The 19,799-nt window shown below is 50.3% G+C and overlaps 1 protein-coding gene, 1 long non-coding RNA gene and 1 pseudogene across 3 annotated transcripts in view; 1 reads left to right on the top strand and 2 right to left on the bottom strand.

Annotated features, from left to right (window-relative positions):
• Nucleotides 1-349: 349 nt before the first annotated feature.
• On the bottom strand, nt 350-2,719 carry LOC138849976 (small ribosomal subunit protein eS1 pseudogene; annotated as a pseudogene).
• Nucleotides 2,720-4,649: 1,930 nt separating this feature from the next.
• Nucleotides 4,650-13,206, bottom strand: LOC103348124 (uncharacterized). Its single transcript, XR_007918718.3, has 2 exons — nt 13,068-13,206; nt 4,650-5,406 (listed from the first exon to the last, which is right to left on the bottom strand). It is a non-coding gene; the product is annotated as an uncharacterized LOC103348124 (long non-coding RNA).
• ZHX2 (zinc fingers and homeoboxes 2) overlaps nt 13,015-19,799 on the top strand; it is a 154,753-nt gene continuing 147,968 nt past the window's right edge. For both annotated transcript variants that reach the window (XM_089335645.1, XM_051844015.3), the window contains exon 1: nt 13,015-13,519. The gene's annotated coding sequence lies outside the window, so the exon portion shown is untranslated. The remainder of the gene's footprint in view (nt 13,520-19,799) is intronic.

Raw genomic sequence — 19,799 nt, forward strand, 5'->3', positions numbered from 1 at the left:
TGTCACACTAAAGCTGCAGGAGTCTTCCCAACTCAACCTTGGGCTTCCTCAGCGTTTTTACTTTTCTAAGGAAGACATCATGGAGACAATAAATAGATTGGCGAGCCCTTTCTATGTCTTTTCCAGTGCAGTTTGGAATCCATTTATTGACCACTATTTTCTTTTTTTTTTTTTTTTTTTTTTTTTTTTTTTTTTTGACAGGCAGAGTGGACAGTGAGAGAGAGAGACAGAGAGAGAAAGGTCTTCCTTTGCCGTTGGTTCACCCTCCAATGGCCGCCGCTGCAGCCGGCGCACCGCGCTGATCCTGGCAGGAGCCAGGAGCCAGGTGCTTTTCCTGGTCTCCCATGGGGTGCAGGGCCCAAGCACCTGGGCCATCCTCCACTGCACTCCCTGGCCATAGCAGAGAGCTGGCCTGGAAGAGGGGCAACCGGGACAGAATCCGGCGCCCCAACCGGGACTAGAACCCGGTGTGCCGGCGCCGCAAGGTGGAGGATTAGCCTATTGAGCCACGGCGCCGGCCTTATTGACCACTATTTTCAAGTTGTTTGTTTGCCCCTCCTGCATCATGATTTTCATATCTTCGTCCAGATGTGGAGGACCTCTTAGAGCTGAGCATAAGAAGTCTTTGGTATCTGATTGTTGTGTTTTTCAGTAAAACCAACACAAGATAAAGCAAATAACTGTCAGCAGTCTTGACATCAACATGAGTTTCAGTCATCGTCTGCCATTTTGTGAGCATGGAACACATTTTGTCACTGCTAAGATCCACACCACAGAAGCTAGTCAGGCAGTTTGTACCCTCCGCATGCTTAGTAATCAGCTTGAATTTTCTAAACACAACATCATCATTCTGCAGGTTAGCAAGACTCACTTCAATTACATGACCCTTGAGACCATCAGATGCAATTTTGGTCCCTTGAATCCTCGTGACGACTGTTTTTCCATTATTTCTTATACTGAGCACAGCAGGTGCTTTCACACCATACCAATCTTTCTTAGAAAATGGATCAACCACTTTCTTTTTGGCTCCCTTTTTGCCGCCTTTTTAAGGCCTGCTTGTTCTTGCCACCAGTCATGGTGGTGCCCAGACAGCCAAAAAATACCGTGCAATATTTCAACATATATATGCAACATCAACCAGTCTAACCAGGCAACTAGCTTTTCCACCTGCATTTGGAGCCCAGCAGCTCCTCTCTTCCAGTTCTTTATGCAGAATATAATACAATATTGTAAGAGAAGAGTTTCAGTACCCATTATCCAGCTGCCTCTGTTCTCCCTCCCCCTACCTTTCCCAGGCTCTGATAATCACTATTCTAAGTTCACATTGACTTATTTTAACTTCCACTTATGAGAAACATGTGGCATTTGTCATTCTGTGTCTTATTAATGATCTCTAGTTCCATTCGTTTTGTAGCAAATGTCAGGATTCCATTAGGTATACATACTACATTTTCTTCCTCTGTTCACCTGTTGATGGACACCTAGGTTGGTTTCATATTTTAGCTATTGTGAGTAGTGCTGCAATGAACACAGGAGTGCAGGTATCTCTTTTATATGCCGATTTCATTTCCTTCTAGGTATATACCCAGAAGTGGATAGCTGAGTCTATGGTGTTTATTTTTAGTTTTTAGAGGTACTGCCAGACTGTTCTCCATAACGTCTGTAATGATTCGCATTCCTACCAACAGTGTGTGTAAGTATTTCCATTTCTTCACATCCTCACCGGCATTTATTATTTCTTGCCTGTTTTATAATAGCCATGCTAACTGGAGTAAGATGAGACTTCACTGTGCTTTTGATTTTCATTTCCCTAAAGGACAGTGATTTTTTTTTTTTTGGGTGTTGAGTCCTTTGTGTTCCTTGTATATTCTCTATATTAAAACTTTGTCAGATGCATATTTACAAAGATTTTCTCACACTCATTGTCTCTTCATTGTGTTAATTATTTCTTTTGCTTTGCAAAATCTATATATATAATATAATATAATATATTTGTAGTCTTGTTGCCTATGCTTTTGGAGGCATATCCAAAAATCAGTGCCTATGTCAGTGTTTTGAAGTTTTTTTCCTATTTTTTCTTTTAGTAGTTTTATAGTCTCATGTCTTAAGTTTGCATCTCTAATCCAGTTTCAGTTGACTTGTATAGGGTGGGAGGTGGTGGGTGGTCAACAGTCAGTCTTCGGCCTATAAGAAGCCAGTTCTCCTAGCTCAGGTTGCTGAAGAGACCATCCTTTCTCCAGGACATGTTTTTGGTAACTTTGTCAAAGAACAGTTGACTGTAGTTGCATGGATTCATTTCTGAGGTTTCTACTCTTCCATTGGTCCACGTGCCTGAAAACATTTACTATTCTTATCTTCTTTTAATTCTTAAAAGACCACAGACAAATCCCAGTCCTTGCCTCTGGGTTTGCATGTGAGCATTGTATAGCTGTACTCACCCCCTGGGAAAGCACATTCTTTTAAGTGTGGATGAGCTATAAATCAAAGTCCTTGACCAGAGTGCTCAAGTCTACCAATTTTCTTTAATTTCTACAATGCAACTCCTTTTGTATTTGGAGTTCCCATTCAGTCAATGTGGTAGAAACAATCCCAGACAGCCCAACTCCTACCACTTACTCCTTTCCCTGTGGAGATAGTGCACGTTCTGCAACACTTTTGTATAACCTAATATCAAAGTGAGGTGGGGGATGGTGGAAAGCAGGGACAAACATACCCTCATGCCTGGTGTCATCTGCCCACACTGCTATCCCTAGAGGAACCATTCACTTCAGAGTCCCTCAGTCATTGGTCCACACAGGCCACTGCTGGGTCATCCTTGAGTCCCACCTATGAGACCTCTGTACCAACAGTACCACATCCACACCAGGGTATTAGTTTCTGTGCCTGCTATAATGGATCACCAAAAATGTAGTGCCTTAAAACAACACAAACGTATTATCTCAGAGTTTTGGAGGTCAGAAGCCTGAAGTGGATCCACTGGGACTAAAATCAAGGTGACAAGAGGGCTGTTTGCCTGGCAGAAGCTCAGGAGGAATCCGTTTTCTTGCTTTCCCTTCTGGGAGACTGCCTACAGTTCTTGATTGAGGCTGCATCGCTGCATTGTGAACTCTTGCTTCCATCCTCACACCCCCTTCTCTAACCAGCTCTGATATTCCAGGACCATGCCCCCACCTCAGGACCCTCACTTAACTCCATCTATAAGCCCTTTTGCATGCAAGGTAACACAAGCACAGGCTCTAAGGATTAGTGTGCATGGACACATTGGAGGCAGAGGGTAGTGAAAAGATGAATAGAGACTATTCTGCCTCCCACATCACCTGTGGCACTTGGGGTCATCCCACCCTCACCCACCACAGGAACTACTGTGGCTTTGTGAGAAACCACCCTGAAATAACCATTGTACTATTATGATATCCCGGTTTCTGTGGCTCAGGAAATCAGACCAGACTCAGTGGGGAGGGTTTGTCTCTGCTCCATGATGACTGGGGCTTCAGCTGGGACGACCTAAGGCCCAGAGATGACCTGACAGCTGGACACTGGAATCATCTGTAAGTCTCGTGATGGCCAGGTCTTATGGTCAGTGCCAGGTGTCAGCTGAGACCTCCACTGGGATGCTAACGGGACCAGGTACTTGTGGCTTCTCCTTATGTGCACAGCACTGTGTGAGAGCCTTCATGGAATCAAGCTTCTCACACTCAAGTCTCAAAACATAAGTGTCCCAGAAAACAAGGTAGACACTGCATTGTCTTTTGTGACTGTGCTTCTGAAATCGCATAGAATTATTTTTTGCCACGTGCTGTGGATCAAAGTGCTCACAAACTCATCCAGCTCCCAGGGGATGGAAGTAGACCCTGTGTCCTGGTGGGGTGTGCTAAGATTGCTTTATAGAACAGCTAATGGGCTGTCAGGTGGGTTTCATCTCTCTGCCTTGCTTGGCAGCTGCTCCTATACAGTCTTGCTTCCTGTCCCCAGAACTCTACCCTGGCACGACCCAGGCCTTCTGGTCCAGATCCCACAGGCCGGGGAGTAGATGTGGCCACCCCTCAAGGTTCACGCAGAGGGCAGAAATCAGAGGAGCTCTCATAACTTTCCCTCCACCTCACTCTTCTCCAGCTAGGGAAGGGGCTGGGGAGCGGTATCTCTGCTTCATCATGTTCTTGCCAAAATTTATTATCCATTTCCTGAGTTCTTCCAACCCTCCCATGGGTCCATGATTTAAAAACTAAAAGGCCAGCAATTTTCTCAGGAATGCAGTTTTTGCCTTATTCCTTCCCCAAAGCAAAAGCACCAAAAGTTCTCATCCTCCTTGGGCGAAGCACATGATCAAAGAGCATAGGGAAGTGGATGGAGATGAGCCTATCAGTAAACTTTTCCAAAATGTTATCTTACCACAGGTGCTAATATCACAAAACTGTGGCATCTGTTCAGGCTCTTCCTGCCCTCCCACCCCAACATGCTGGTATTTGGAGATGTTTAGGAGGCAATTGAGGTTAGATGAAGTTGTAAGGTGGGACTTTGGTGATAGTATTCATGTCCTTAGAAAAAGAGAAACCAGGATGTTCTCTTTCCATTCAATCATTCACTCAGCAAACATTTGCTCTGTCTATCCATCAGTCTTCTATTGCCATGGAAAAAAGTGATCAAGAACCTAACAGCATGAATTTATTCTCTCACAGCTTCTGCGGGTCACAAATCTGCCCAAGCTCCACTGGATCCTCTGCTCAGGGTCTCACTGGGCTGAAACCAAAGTGTGTGCCCGGCCCACAGTTCTCATCTTGGACTCAGGGTGTTCTCCAAGCTCGTTGGTTAGTGGCCAAATTCATTTCCTTGCAGATGTCAGACGGAGGTGCCCTGTGAACTGTTGGCTTCTAGGGTGGCTCTCTGTCCTTGCCACAGGCCCCCTCCATCTCAGCAACAGAAAACCCCCTCGTGGTAGATCCCTTTCGTGTTCTGAATGTCTCTGCCTTTCCCTTCTGCCTCCAGCCAGAGAAAGCCGTGTGTGCTTTTGAAGGACTTGTGTGAGCAGCTCAGGCCTATCTACATAATCTTCATAATCTCCCCATTTTAAGGGCAACTGACTTGGGACTTCAGTAACATCTGCAGAATCCTTTTACTGCAGTACCTAGATTTGTGGTTAATTGAATAAGCAGGGGCTGGGAATTCTTCGGCTCTTGCCCACTAAATCCCTGCTGTGAGGCAAGAAATGAGGACACTGAGATGGCTATGGCAAAGTCCTCATCCACAGGGACCTACAGCCAACAGCACGTGGCAAACACAAAGTCTCTAGAACACAGGGCGATGACCAGCGATCTGAGCAGAGTACAGTTCTGCAGGACGTCAGAGGTATCAGGATGAACTCTCCCGGAGAGCAGGCAGAGGGACTTCCCAAAGTGACAGGGTCTTTCCCTAGAAGGACAGAAGAGGAAAGAAGGCATTCAGGTGACAGTCACACCACGGACAAAGACAGAAAAACCACGGACAGTTTACAGGAGTGCCCCATAACCCAATAATGCCCTGACTTACAGGACAAGGTTAGAAGCACCAGCAGCCAGGGCTGGAAAAGCTACTGGGACACGTTTACACAAGACGACTCATGCCATCCCAAAGGACGGTGGGCAGGAAAGAGACCGAGCGAGATCTGCTTTGATGACAGCTTGGATAGTGGAGGAGGAATCCAGTGCCAGAGAAAGGAGTTAGTCGGTGTTTATAGCATCTCATGCTTCTCAAACTAACTGTTTCAGTCAGTTCTGGCTGCTAGGACAAATTGCCATGGGCTGGGTGACTTAAACAACATAAATTTATTGCGAACACTTCTGGATGCAGTCCCCAGAACAGAGTGTAAAACAAAGTAGACACTTGAAAAAAAAATCTCAATGCAGGCAGACGTTCGTAGAAAATGTTCTCAGTGCCTTCCTGTGGAGATAAAACTGAATGATCTCTTGATCCATTTTCTAATGCATACATTTTTACTTGTGTTCATTTTATATAACATATAGTAAGATAAATAATCTAAGTAGTATAGTACACGAAAAGGCTTCAAAAGGCTTATGGAAAATTTTTAATATCTTTTAATTTTCTTATGAAAGAAGCAGAGATAAAGAGAGGATTTCATCCATTGGTTCACTCCTGCAAATGCCTACAATGGCCAGTGCTGGGTCAGGTCAAAGCTAAGAGCTGGAACTCAGTCTGGGGCTCCCAGATAGGTGGAAGAACCCACTTATTTGAACCATCACTAATCACCCAGGTTGTGCCATAGCAGGAAGCCAGAGCCTGGAACCAAACCCAGGTGCTCCAATATGGGATGTGGGCATCTCAACAGCTAGGCCAGATGCCTGCCTTGCATGTCTTATTTCTATTCTTCCGTGAACTTTCTGAAACCCCTCATACTTTGTGTATTTTCTTACTTTATATTTTTTGCTCGTATATGGCTTATAGATTATATATTTATTCAACAAGTGTTTTATTTATGTGCATTTTCTAAATTTTCCACAATGAATATGTATTATTTTTCCATGAGAAGCGATAATAATAGGTAACATTTACCGAGCCCTCACAGTGGGCCAAGCATGAAAGCTCAATACTTTACATGAATTATCTCAACATCCCTGGGAGACAGGGATTATCATTATCCCCATTTAGTATTCATAGCTAAGGACCCTGAAGTTCAGAGAAGTTAAGTTAGCGCTGGAGCTGGAATTCAAACCCAAGAGCCTCTATGCTATCGCTACCAAATACTAGCTAGATCAATGCCTGTGTCGCGAAACACATATAAGATCATTATAAGAATGAAGAGAGGAGCAGGCATTTGGCCTAGCGCTTAAGACGCCTGAGTCCCATGTTGGAGTACCTGGGTTCAATACCTGATGCCACTGCTTACTCCAGCTTTGTGTTAATGCAGACTCAACTTGAGGCAGCAGGTGAAGGGTCAAGTCACTGGGTTCTGCCATCCAAGTGGGAAACTTGGATTAAGCTCTCAGCTCCTGGTTTCAGCCCCTGGTCCAGTGTCAGCCCAGTCTGGGCCAGTGAAGGCATGTGGGGAATAAATCAGCCTCTCCCTCTCTCTCTCTCTCACTCACTTTCTAATAAATAAATAGGTTTAAAAAATTTTTAAAGAATAAAGAGACACATTAATATTGGCTATCTCATTGGAAGCTCACAAAAAAATCTTTAAAAATACTTTAAAAAAAATTTTTTTATATATTTGAAAGGCAGGGAGAGACAGAAAGAGGCCCAGAGAGATCTTCCACCTGCTGGTTCACTCCCCAAATGGCTGCAACAGTTAGGGCTGGGCCAGACCAAAGCCAGGAGCCCAGAACCCCATCTGGGCCTCTCCTTGGGTAACAGGAATCCAACTACTTGAAGCATCACCTGCTACCTCCCAGGATGTGCATTAGTGGGAAGCTGGAACCAGGAGCAGAGCCAGGACTCAAACCCAGACGCTCTGATGTGGGATGTGTCTTTTTTTTTTTTTTTTTTTTTTTTTTTTTTTTTTGACAGGCAGAGTGGACAGTGAGAGAGAGAGACAGAGAGAAAGGTCTTCCTCTGCCGTTGGTTCATCCTCCAATGGCCACCGCAGCCAGCGCACTGCGGCTGGCACACCGCGCTGATCCAATGGCAGGAGCCAAGTGCTTCTCCTGGTCTCCCATGGGGTGCAGGGCCCAAGGACTTGGGCCATCCTCCACTGCACTCCCTGACCACAACAGAGATCTGGCCTGGAAGAGGGGCAACCAGGACAGAATCCGGCACCCCGACCGGGACTAGAACCCAGTGTGCCGGCGCCGCAAGGAGGAGGATTAGCCTAGTGAGCCACAGTGCTGGCCGGGATGTGTCTTAACTACTGCTCCAAATGCCTGCCCCGCACGAAAACTTATGACACCCAGAGGCACTATTATGTCCACTTTCAAGACAAAGTCACAGGCCCGGATGACTGTGTTTTGCAACTGCCTCCTGCAGGTGCTCTCTCTCCTCTCGTAAACCTTTTATCCCACAATACAGATCTCTCTTAGCTCCTCTGTATATTAACTGTGGACACAGCTCTGCTTCTCTCTGGTGAGCTTGAGGTTTGTCCATAAGCAAATCTTCTAGGAAGTTACCAGAAGACAGGTCAGGAGACTTGACATCTAGTCTTGGCACTAACCCCAGAAACGTCAGTTTTCCCACCTGTAAAACGAGCTGGTTAGAGGCTCAGACATCTAGGGATCAACGCAGAGCTGGTATTTGTCAGCCTGATGACCCAGGTAAGGACTGACTACCATGCACTTCCTCACCTACACTGCAGAAACTGCAGCCTTGACCCCAGGACACAAAATGCTTTGTAAGATCGTTCCAGGTAAGCAGATCGGTGGCCTCTTGGACAGCATCGGCTCCCTGTCTCTGGGTAAGCATCGACCAGAAATGCACCTCATTCATTCAGCAGTTGCTTGGGCACCTTTGACACGCCAGCCAGGGGTAAGCATGTGGATACTACCTACAGTGAACTGAGCAAAGCTCTGCCTGCATGAACTTCCCATTCTAGTTGGGAGACAGCTATATAAATGCATCAGTTCATATTAAAATAATTTATGATAGAAAGACTGCCCGATGGCACTTGTACTTCAGGGTTCTGCAAAAAAAGGGGGGGGGGGTACAGGGGTGGGTCATGTCTGGTAGGGACTATCTTTACTCTCCTTTTGGTGCAATAGCAAAAGATAAAGACAGGGCATTGAAATAACATCGACCTTGCACTTACAAGACTTGGATTTTAATCATAGTTCTGAATTCAGCCTGTGAACTTGAACTAATTACTGTAACCTTTATAAGCTTCCAGAACCTCCTCTGTAAAATGGAGATAATGGTACCAGCTGTGTCTTCCTTACAGCGATGATGCAAAGATCAAACCACATAGTGAAATCAAATAAATAATAAGCTCTGGTTTTTTTTCCCAATTTGTAAACTTTCAGTTCTAACACCTCAAGCAAGTTCAAACTGCTGCTAAACTCAAGCTCTGGCATAAACTTGAAAACACCAAGTCCCGGCTCCAATCCTAGCAATGCCAGGGGATTTCATCTCCTGGCATAAGGACATTTCATAATAAACCACGGGGGTGGGGAGATGCAGACACGAAGGAAAACAGCGTCTACCCAGCATTTCCTTTTCCCTCTCACTACAGGCATTCAGTAAAGCCATTCAAATCTCCAAAGGGTCACACTGTGGGTCCTCTAATTAGAAGTAGTGCCAGTGGTGGCTGTTGTATGCCACTGTTGGTCAATTGATACTTAATAGTTTCCATTTCTAAGAGTCTTAGAACCAATTAAATAAATTTAACATATGGAATATGTACAGCAAAATTGTAACCAGGACCTGGTAGGATCTCTGAGACCTGTTTGCTTTTTCTTGTTCATTTCTCTCTGCATTTTGTGTTTCTTTTTTCATTCATTCACAAGATATTTATCCAACATGCACATGCAGGAGTCAGACAGCTCGAAGGGGCAGCCCTGCAATTCACATCTCAACTCCCAGCCTTGCCTGTTCCTCCCAGGTCTCCTCTGGGTTTAAAAGCCACCGTGGCTGTCTTACTAGATTAGGGGCTTCTTAGGGGAAATGTTGTGATTGCTGTTTCTTCCCGATCTGCCATTTCTAAATTTTTAAGACTCCCCAAACAGGCTTGGTTCTCACCAAATTACCATGCAGAAAGTGCCCTTCCCCACACCACTGGACCATGTAGAAAACCCCATGGCTCCTTCGTCCTGAAGCCACCAAAGTGGGAATCCAGATTCTACCACTTGCCGGTTCTGGGAGTTCAGAGCAGCTTCTCATCCTGCCCCAACTGCAGTCCTGTCATCTATAAGGTGGGAAAACACTACTGTCAGGTAGGTGGTTCTAAGGATGTGATAAAGGCTAGTGCTGTGCCCAGCCTCAAAACTTTTTGCTGTCAATAAAGACAGTCATGGGAAGCCGGGCAGCTGCTCTAGTCTAGAGGCTGAGCTCAGTTTGTTATCAGAAAGGTGGAATGGAGCTCTGGTTCTAGCCTCTAATGAACTGGTGCTCAGTTATCCTAGTTTCCTTCATTTGCCTTGGGCTGGTTGCTACACTTCTCCGAGCCTTGGCTTCCTCACCTGTAAAATGTGGATAATAATATAAGTGGACAGCGGGTCTCAAATTATGGCCAGAGATCCTGGTGGTCCCCAAGACCCTTTCAGGGTCCTCGAGGTGAGAATTGTTTTCATAGTGGTCCTTTTCACTCTGATTCCTCATAGGAACACAGCAGAGTTTACCAAAGGTTATGTGACATGCAATGATGTCACTGCTCTGCAGGCTAATGGAAAGTGTGCTTTTCATCTTTTCCAATTTAATTTTCCAATACAGCAAATATGTATCCAACCCCAAAAAAAATAAAAGCTATTTAGGATCTTCAATATGACTTTAAAGGGAACCTGAGTCAAAACATTTTGAGAATGGTTGCCTGATAGGATTGTTGTAAAGATTAAGCAGCAACCATACAAAAAACTGAATAAACAATACCCTTGAGAGTCTTGCTTCCACACTCCTGATCCCTATCAAATAAGGGTCTGCTTACTCTTTTGACAACAAATGCAAAAGTCATCCTTGTTTTATTCCTCGCTGGTTCTTTAGATAGTGAAAGTCCAGTCCATGCTAAATCTAGAACAATGTAAAGACACACACTGCACAGAAGCTCCTCACCCCTACAGTTCCATGAGACCCAAGGGCCCTGAAGAGAGAGGAACCCAGTGTCCATGGGGTTCTCCGGCTCCCAGCATCCGAGCTGCCCTCCCGGTATACATAATCTCCCCCAGCCTGAAGCAGCTGGCAGGGGGCCTGAGACAAGGGAAACTCAGCTTCCAGAAAACCCTCCTGAGTGATTGATCATCAAGATGAGGTGCAGCCTCAAAACAGGAATCATTTCCTTAAGGTTTGGGTAATTTCCATGGAAACAGACTCACAAAGATCCTTCCAAAAAATTCGTAGAAAATTTAAATAAAATAGGTTTATTTTGCTGCAAAAAATTTTTTGAAATCCATGCATATGCAGGGTCTTCAAAAATTTCACTGAAATATATATTAGGAAAAACCATATTTCTATTTTCAACCAAAATACATTGAATTTCATTTTCCCAAATTTTTTGAAACATGTGCCTAGTTATTTTTTAAACAGAAGGGGAAGTAGAATGATCTACAAGGGCATATCAAGGTAAGCAATGCAAAAATGCTAAAATTATCGGCATTTCCCCCCATTTACTATCCCAGCACCCTCTTAGGGTGGAAAACCAGCATCCCTAATTTCTGATGCCACAGGCAAGCAGCTTAGGACCTTGGCCGATCGGACTTGTGCTGGACTGTAATCATCACGGCGTTCTTATCAGAATCCTGTAATTTTCTAGTTCGCAAATTCTAGACCGGTGGGTAGCACCTGCAAGCCAGGACCTTGTTTATGGGTTATTAAAAAGCAAAGAGACAGGCAGACCCTGCATCAGCAAAGACCGAAGGAACAGGTGCAGGCCATTGAGAAACTTTTGCATAGCAGCTAATTTAATTACAATTTTCTTTCCTGAGGAGTCAAGGGGTTATTTATGTCAGAGAAAGGGGAGCCCCGGGGGAAATGGGAACCCTTGCACGTCTTTCAGCTACTTCCTCCTCCCCAGCCTAGGAAACCAAACCGCCAAGCGGTCTCCCGTCTCCCAGCGCGCCGGCCACGCGGTCGGCGCCCAAAGCCAGCCTTGCCCACCCCAGTTCCCGGCCTCGTCAGCGGCCACTGCACCGCACCCGGCCACCTGTTGCTGCCCTGGCGCCCAGAGTCGAACTCAAACCGCCACTAGAGTTCGTTCTAATTCCCCAGAGCCAAGCTGGCCGGGAAGCCCGCCGCGCCGCGCTGCGCCGCGCCTGCTAATCCGCAGGCCGGGCGGGGACTGCGCAGAGTCTCCCCGCCGCAGGCTCCTTTTGTTTTCGCGCTGCACTCCGAAGTGTCAAAACCAAACCCGGACCGCAGCCCCTCGCCCGGACTCGGCTCACGCGCGCTCTCCCCCGGCGAGAACCCGGGAGCTAACGCAGCGCCCTCCGGCCAACAGAAGCAAAGCGGGGTCCACCCGGGCTCGGGAACGCGCGGCACACACGGGTTGCCGCATTAGGGTCTCCAAGTGTCCCTGCATCGCGAATCGCTCGGAGCTCCGGGGCCGATCACTGCTGCAGGAGCCAGACGCCGGGAACTCCTGTTCACTTGCGGTTCCGAGACCCCGCCCGCCAGCGCTCTAAGCGCCGCGGGGGAGCTCGAGGCGGAGGCCGTCCGGGCTCCCCCTCGCGCGTCTCGGTCCCGAAAGTGGTGGCCTCGCTCTCCAGGGGCTTCACTGCACGCGCCGCAGCCGCGTGCGTGTCCCCGGGTCTGAGGATCCCAGCGCTCGCGGGCCCGACTGGAGTTTAAGTCGCCTCCCGGGGTGTGAGTTTGTTTACCGGCCGTTCAGGGGAAAAAGTTTGCAGATCTCTAATCAGCCTCAGACCCGCGCGGACGGAAATCCCCGACTCTCCCCAGCGAAGGAGAGCCAAGTTCCAGCCGTTACATAAGTGGGGGCTCCTTCCCCTCCCTGCCCCGAGTTGTCTCGCTTCTATCCAGGGAGCAAAGTAGGTCTCGCTTTTTTAAAAAAAATTATTATTATGGTTATTACATTCCTGAAGCCGAGGGCGCGCCAGGGCGCGGATAGCGCCCGGGGGGAGCGCGGCGACCCCCCCCACGCACCCCACCCGCGCGCAGCGCCCGGAGTCGCCGAGGGGACGCGGGTCCGGGCGCGGCGGGTGCCGGGCCAGCGAGCGCGCCCCGCGGCCCCGGGCCCGCCCCTCCACGTGGTCAGGATCAACAGTTTGTTGAGCTCATCAGTGACACCTTGAACTTTTCATAAAGAAAATGGGTATTGCACGCCGCGGGTTGGGCTGCGACCGCCGAGCCGGGTCGTGCTTAATATTCAATGAGCTCGCTCGCGCCGCCCCCTCCTCTTCTCGCAGAAATTCCACCGAGTCCGTTACTGGGCTCGGACTTTCCAGTGAATGTCTGCTCCCCCCCCCCCCCTCCACGCACACACACACCTTGGCCAGGGACCAGTGCCTTTAGGGGTAGCCTCCCCCCAGCCTCCAGCTCCCGGCTCAAAATGACACCGCGCCGGCGTCTCCGCGGGGCCCCAAGGCCACTTTGCAACTTTGCGCGGAGCCCGAGCCCGGCGGCGCCCGGCGGTGGTACCGTATGCAAATACGCATGCTGACGTTACAGATCATGTGGGTTTTGGCGTAGATTCCCCACTGATCGAGGCATTTTTTTCCCCCTTTTTTTTCCCTTTTTTTTTTCTTTTAAAAATTTTGGCTACCGTCCTCCGTCCGGGGGCTTCCTCCGTCCGTCGGTCCGGCGGGCTGGCGGCCCCCCTTTCCCACGCCGCGACCGGGCGCCGCCGGGCAGCGGGGCCGTGGGTGGGAGCAGCAGTTCCATTTTGGAACCCGAGCCGCGTCTCGGCCCGGCCGGCGCCCGCCTTCCAGCCCCGGCGCAGGTAAGAAACTTCGCCCGCGCTGAGCACCCCCGGCCGTGCCGCCGCCCCGGGCCCGCTCGCCGGGCGCCGGCCGCTCCAGCCCCAACTTTCCCACCGCCGCCGCCGCCGCCGCTCCCCAAAACGCGCTGTTCATGGGACTTGGCCGTGTCCGTGATGAGGGGGTGGGGGGGGTACGGGAGCAGGACCGGGGTGGGGGGGGTGCAGGCTTTTTTTTTTTTTTTTTTTTTTTGCTTGTGGGAAGAGAGGTGCGGATACGGAGAAGGAGGTTTAAAAAAAAAAAAAAAGAGTTCTGATTGCAAGTTTGGATAAACGGGAGGCAGACCGAGCAGGAGGGGAGGAGGAACAACATGTCTACGTTTCCCTATGTCGACATAAGCCACAAAAAAATATGGCGTCCGCTTTCGACAGGGCGTTACGTAGACCCGACTCTGTTTTTATTTATTTATTTCTTCCGTGGCCGGCGCCCTCCCTCCCCGGCCGAGCTGCGGCGCTTTGTGCCAGCGGGGCAGGTCCCGCGGGGACGCCCCCGGGACGCGGCCCCGGCTCGGCGGGGCGCGCGGGCAGCGGCGGGGGCTGCGCGTGCGGCCCGCGCCCCTCCGCGGTGACGACGCGCCGTGCGGTGGTGGCAGGAAGCCTGGCGCCGTGGGCTGAGGCTGCCTCGCCGCGCGGCCGCTCCCGGCGGCTGCAGGCAGGGGCGCGCCGCGCGCTACCTGACGGGGGGCAGGGCCGGGGCGCGCCGCGCCGCGCGGCGCTCAGGTGCCAGCGAGCCCGGCGGGGGGTCTGGGGACGGCGGGGGGACCACGGGGGGTCCTGCGGTGCGCACGGCCGCGGGAGCCCACGCTCAGCCCCTGCGCGGCCGCCCCACAAGAGGTTAATCTTTGTTGGTGTTGCAGCTTCTTTGTGGCTTCCCCAGGACTTGGTACCCTGGGCTTTGCAAACTTGCCCTTTTCCCAGCCGCTTTGCAGGAGGCTGCGGAGACAGAGCTGAGCGGAAAGTTGGAAGCCGGCGAGCATCACAGGACGATCCCTTTGGCCTCTTCGCTGTGCAGTGCTCAGAGGAGGAGGAGGGGGGCGGGGGACGGGCGAGGAGGAGAGCTGGTCAGGCTGGGGAGAAAACTGGACAGGGAAGCAAAGTTGTGATTTGCTCGGGCTTCGACCCGAGTGCTCGGCCAGTGGGGTCTCGCCTTCAGTTCTTTGGCCAGGGTCTTTTGTTTGGGGCGAGCAGGAGGAGGGGGCTGGATGAATACAGACTTTGCCTGGAGCCCTCCCCTTTTTAAAAAGAGTTTGCTGCTCAGCTTGGGCCCAAGGGATCCGTCTCAGACCCTGGAGTCCTGTCCCTACCCACTACTGTCGTGATCGGGATCGTTTTCTCGCCAAGGACCCCAGGCAGGCCCTGTTGGCCAGGATCCCTTGGGGTCTCTCAGAATTACCACAACTGCCCTTGTAACGCACATGCACACAGAGGAGCCAGCGCTCCTTTATGTGGCGCGGAGGGCAACGCTTGTGCACGCACAGGCGTGAGGTTCTGAGGGCTCTTCCGGGCTGGAGTCAAGAGGTGACTTTGTCTTTATGAGGGCAGCGGCGGGTGTATGGAGTTCACTCCCGGGGCAGCAGTATCAGGAAGCATTTAGATGATGACCAAGTGGAATAAATATCTTGTAAAATGGTGTGTTTAATAGGAAAAAAAAATAGATGCATGGAGCCGTCAGGTGGTTGAATGGATGAACATAAAGATCTGATTTCAGTTTATAGGCAAAGTTACACGAAGCTGTATTCACATCCTTTTCTTTAAGGCCAGAGGAGGGGAAGTCCACAAGTAGCACGGCATTGTGGCCTGGGAGGCGTGGGGCTGCCATTGCTGGTCAGAGAGGCCCCGCTCCTGCACGGTTCTCACGCCTGCCTTGCTTTCTGATTCTTAGCTGCGTTTGATGCCAGCTAAGGACTCACCTGAAGTTAACAACCCTAAGGAGAGCCTTCAGAATGCCAAGGGTTTAGGGCCGATCAGCTGTGTTGGGTTGGGGGCTTGAAAATGTCTGTGAAAAAGGGAATTAAGAGCTAAGTCTGTTTTGGTGCAGAATGTATGAAATCCATGCAGAGTTTTGTTTTCATAATAACGCATTTTCTGTAAAGTTTTGCAGACCCACTAGTATTAACTCATCCTCACTGACAAGGGAAACCATTGGAAAGGACGCTGTTGGTTGGCGATGGTGCCGCCATGCAGATGGGAGGACCTTGATGCACCGGGGTGACCCCCGCCCCCACTGTTTTCTACTTTGGGGCCATGTGGTTCTGCAGGATGCTGTGCATTTAGCCAAGAGAATAATGGCGATGTTTGGTAACAGTTGCTACCACTTCCTGTTAACAGTGTGCCAGGCCGGGTGCTGTATGGTTTACCTGCTCTATCGGCTGCTGCTTGCCGTAGTCCCATATGCTAAGTGCTGTAATTATCCCCAGTGTGCAGATGAGGAAGCTGAAGTTCAGAGAGGGGAAGAAACTTGACCAAGCCAGACAGCAAAAAGCAAGCCAGGCCTGACTTTGTTATCTTAACCCGCTCGCCTCGTAGCAGCTCCCCAGATATGGGAAGTCATGGTCAAGAGTGAGAACGTATAGTGCCAAGAACAGGTGGGAAAATGGAACCTGTAGCTGCTGCCCTGGGAGCCGAACCCAGGCATTTCCCTGGATTTCATTGTCTTTTCATTTATTTAGCAGCTGTTAGTGGTTCATTTATTCATTCAGCCACCACCATTGAGTACTTTCCTATCTGGGCACCGTCCTGAGTGCTTATGTCTTCACGGCAACCCTGCCACATAAGTCCTCTCGTTCTCTCTCTTTTGTAGATGAGCAAATGCAGGCAGGGAGGTCAGCAACTTGGAGAGAGTGTCAGCCCCTGGGGACACGGGCAGCCCACAGTGTGCAGTGCCGTGCACCATCCCAGACGTCGCAGAGATGCTAGGCAACAGAGCCCCCTGGCTTCTGCGTAGAGCCCTCTCCAGGCACTCATGGATGCTGGTGGGATAGAGACCCCCTAGCTCTAGGCGGTTGAAGCAGATCAGCAGGGGACCCTCATTAGGGCGCGTCAAGCAGGATTAAACAAATGCAGTAATTGTGAACGGTCACCGCCGTGGAAGCACCAGGAAGGGCTCAGAGGGAACCGGGGAGGGTCTCCCTGAGCCATGGACGAAGAGCAGCCGTGTCTGGAGCTGGTTCAGACATCATTGCATTCAGCTGCTGGTCACAGAAACCCACAGCACTAATGACTTAAGCAGATAGGGGCTTCCTTGTGTCAGACAAGCAACGGGGTGGGTAGGATGATGCCTCAGCTGTGCTGTCGGGAACACAAGCTATGTCTTCCCGCTCCGCCATCCTTACAGGGTGTGGTTTGAGCCTTTGTCAGCTCATGGTAGTAAGATGGCTGCTGCATCTCCAGGCCTCACATCCGCATTCCAGGAAGAGAGAAAAGGATGAAAGTGGCCCGGAGAGCTTTGGCCCTGTTATGTTGGGAAGGGACCCCTGTCCTTAGCTGATAGACCAGAGCTATGCCATGTGGTGACCCACACCTGCCAGGGAGAGGCAGCCAAGTGTTTTTGATGGGGCCCATTATTGCCACAAACAAGTTGAGGCTCACTGTGTAAGGCGGGGACGGGGGGGGGGGGTGAATGGCAGAGCAGTTGCTGACTTGGTAGGAAGAGCACTGGATGACAGCAACACAGACAGACTGTGGGAAGCAGACAGAGGGACATAGGGGAGAGTTATAACAAGAGGTGAGGCCAGACAGGTAGGGGGGTACACAGCAGGCTGGCTTTTAACCTAAAGGTAGCGGGTTTTAGGAAAGGGGCAAGGCTTAGACTGATAGCAGTATGCCTTATGTGGATGAACCAGCTCGCTGCTTACTTGAAATAGAAGGAGTTCTGGAAAGCTGTAACCAGGGCACCAGTCTTGCCTTAGGACAAAAAGAGAAGCTGGAAGGATAAAGCAGTGAGGGCTGGTGGGCATGCTTTCTCTTAGGCTCTATCAAGGAGGAGCCGAAATTCAAGGAGCTCGCCTTCCACCGTATCTCAGTGAAACTGAACAGGCTTAGAGGAGGCCCCGATTCCTGCCTGGACGCCACATTGGCCTTTGTCTTGGCCTCCGGGACTTCCGGGTCCTGGCCGCAGCTGCACTGCTCAGCAGCTGAATTTGGCCATGAGCCTCACCTTTGCTTTAAATCGAGGGAATGATGTCACGGGGCCTCTGAGGCCTTCCCCACGCTGAATATCTCCAGCGTGGGCCGCCAGCCCTTACCCTCTCAGCTCATTTTATGAGCTATTGCTTTCCCCCTCTGACTCTCAGTCTCCTTGTCTCGAAAATGGATGCTGTTCTGGGAGCTGTCGTGGGGCTGTCATGAGACTCAGAAGAAATGATGAAGGGGTTTGGACAGTACCTAATGTGCAGATTGCGCTCAGCAATTGTCACCACCGGCATCAGCGTCACTGCCAGCACCTCTAGGAAGTGACTTTATCGTATCCTTGAAGTGCCAAGTAATTAACATGCATAGATTTTATTAACAAGCCCAGGACCCTGACTGTCCCCGTCTCATTGCTATTCTCCTCCTATCCTCCTGCCACTCCCCCCCCACCCCCCTTCCCCATGTGCAGCGGTACCCTGGCAAATCCAGGCAGCTACTGAAATGGTAAGCCGTATTGAGAATGTCACGGTGAGACCCTGGCGATCAGGTCCTGTAATGTGCTGTGTCATGGTCAAATCCAGAGCGCACAGTTCTGGAAGGACGCGTCGTTATGCACCTGCCCCCTTTGGTAGACAATCAGGTGGGTGTTGTTTTCAGTATTGACAAAGTAGTTTCATTTCTAACTGGAAAAAAAAAAACTCTTGTTTCCCCCACTCCCACCCGCACCCTTCTCTGAGTCCCCCAACCTACACTGAACAGGTTGTGATTTTTAAGAACAACCACCCACAATCTGCTTCCTGTTCTCAGGCTTGTAGTCTTGCATTTAGGAAGGGCTGGTTGGTTTTGGGATATGTGGGACAGGCCCCAAGGAGAAAGACAGCCCTGACAGCAGGACCTCAATGTCCACTCAGACTTTAAGGTGTACTGAATCCCAGCCTCTCCTTACCCACCAGTGGACAATTTACCCCTCAGAATCCACAGTTCCGCCCTTGTGCCTCGCCCCCTCCCTCCTCCTAGTACTAGAAACACTAGTGGCCATGAAATGTTGTTACAGTGTTTCACTGCAGTAGTAGTTGACACGTAACAGAATCTGCAGTGAATGAAACTCCAGCTCAGATCTGTGGTGGATTGGTAGTTATGGGTGTTACCCAGGCATTCACTTTGGTTAAAGGGGTATATGGTATATCTTAGGGGTGCATAGGTTTGGTTTTCAGATGGAAGTGGGAAGCCTACGCTGAATTTATCTAGCAGAGGGAAGCCAACAAAATCCTGGGCTCCATTCAGAGTCAAGTTCAATGTGGGCACTGGATGTGTACATCCCTGAGGCCTCAGGCAGTGGCCACATCGAGGTCGCTCAGGGCCCACTTCTGCAGCTGAAGGGGCCTGCCGTTGAGAAGGGTTCTGAATGAGAGCTCCTGGGTTCTGCTGGGTCTGGCTGGATACCTGCAGCTGCTGGGCTCCAAACCCCTGCAGAGAACCGAGAGGAGAGCAGTGGAGGCGGAGGCAGCATGCACACAGGCACGCATGGGCTGTCAAAAGTGACAGTTTGAACCAGTGTTGCAGAAAGACTTCAGGAGCACGCTCATGGGGGGGCCTGCCACTTGGGTCCCCACAGCCATCTCTGCGCCGACAGCCTTGTCCACTCCGTCTGGTGAAGCTAAGCCAACAACAAAGCTCCCTCCACACCCAGACACACCATTTGCACACGGTGTCTGCACCCTAGGAACAGCAGCAGTTCCTGAAAGCCGGGCACTCTGCGGCTGCTTTCCCTTCCCTGTGTCGTCTCACCTGAGCACAGGCAGTGCTGTGAGCCTCCTTTGAAAGACAGGAACCAGAGCAAAGAGAGTTCCATCCTTGCTCAAGATCAGCAGAGTCAGGATTCAAACTCACCCAGTCTATTTATAAGCGCCGCGACAGTCTGATTGCTTGTCCACTACGGGGTGTCAGGGTGTGTGTGTGTGTGTGTGTGTGTGCATGCTTGTGTGTGCGAGACAGCATTTCATCAAAACAGAAACAAATTCCAGATCGGTGCCTATTATTTATAGCACCCACCAGCACCTCCACCCTCCAAACCCATACAATGCTGCAGCCTCTGTCAGTGTGTGTAACAGAATGT

This window comes from Oryctolagus cuniculus, chromosome 6 (genome assembly GCF_051225735.1).
Source record: "Oryctolagus cuniculus isolate XC-2025 breed Fujian yellow rabbit chromosome 6, ASM5122573v1, whole genome shotgun sequence".
NCBI classification, from domain to species: domain Eukaryota; kingdom Metazoa; phylum Chordata; class Mammalia; order Lagomorpha; family Leporidae; genus Oryctolagus; species Oryctolagus cuniculus.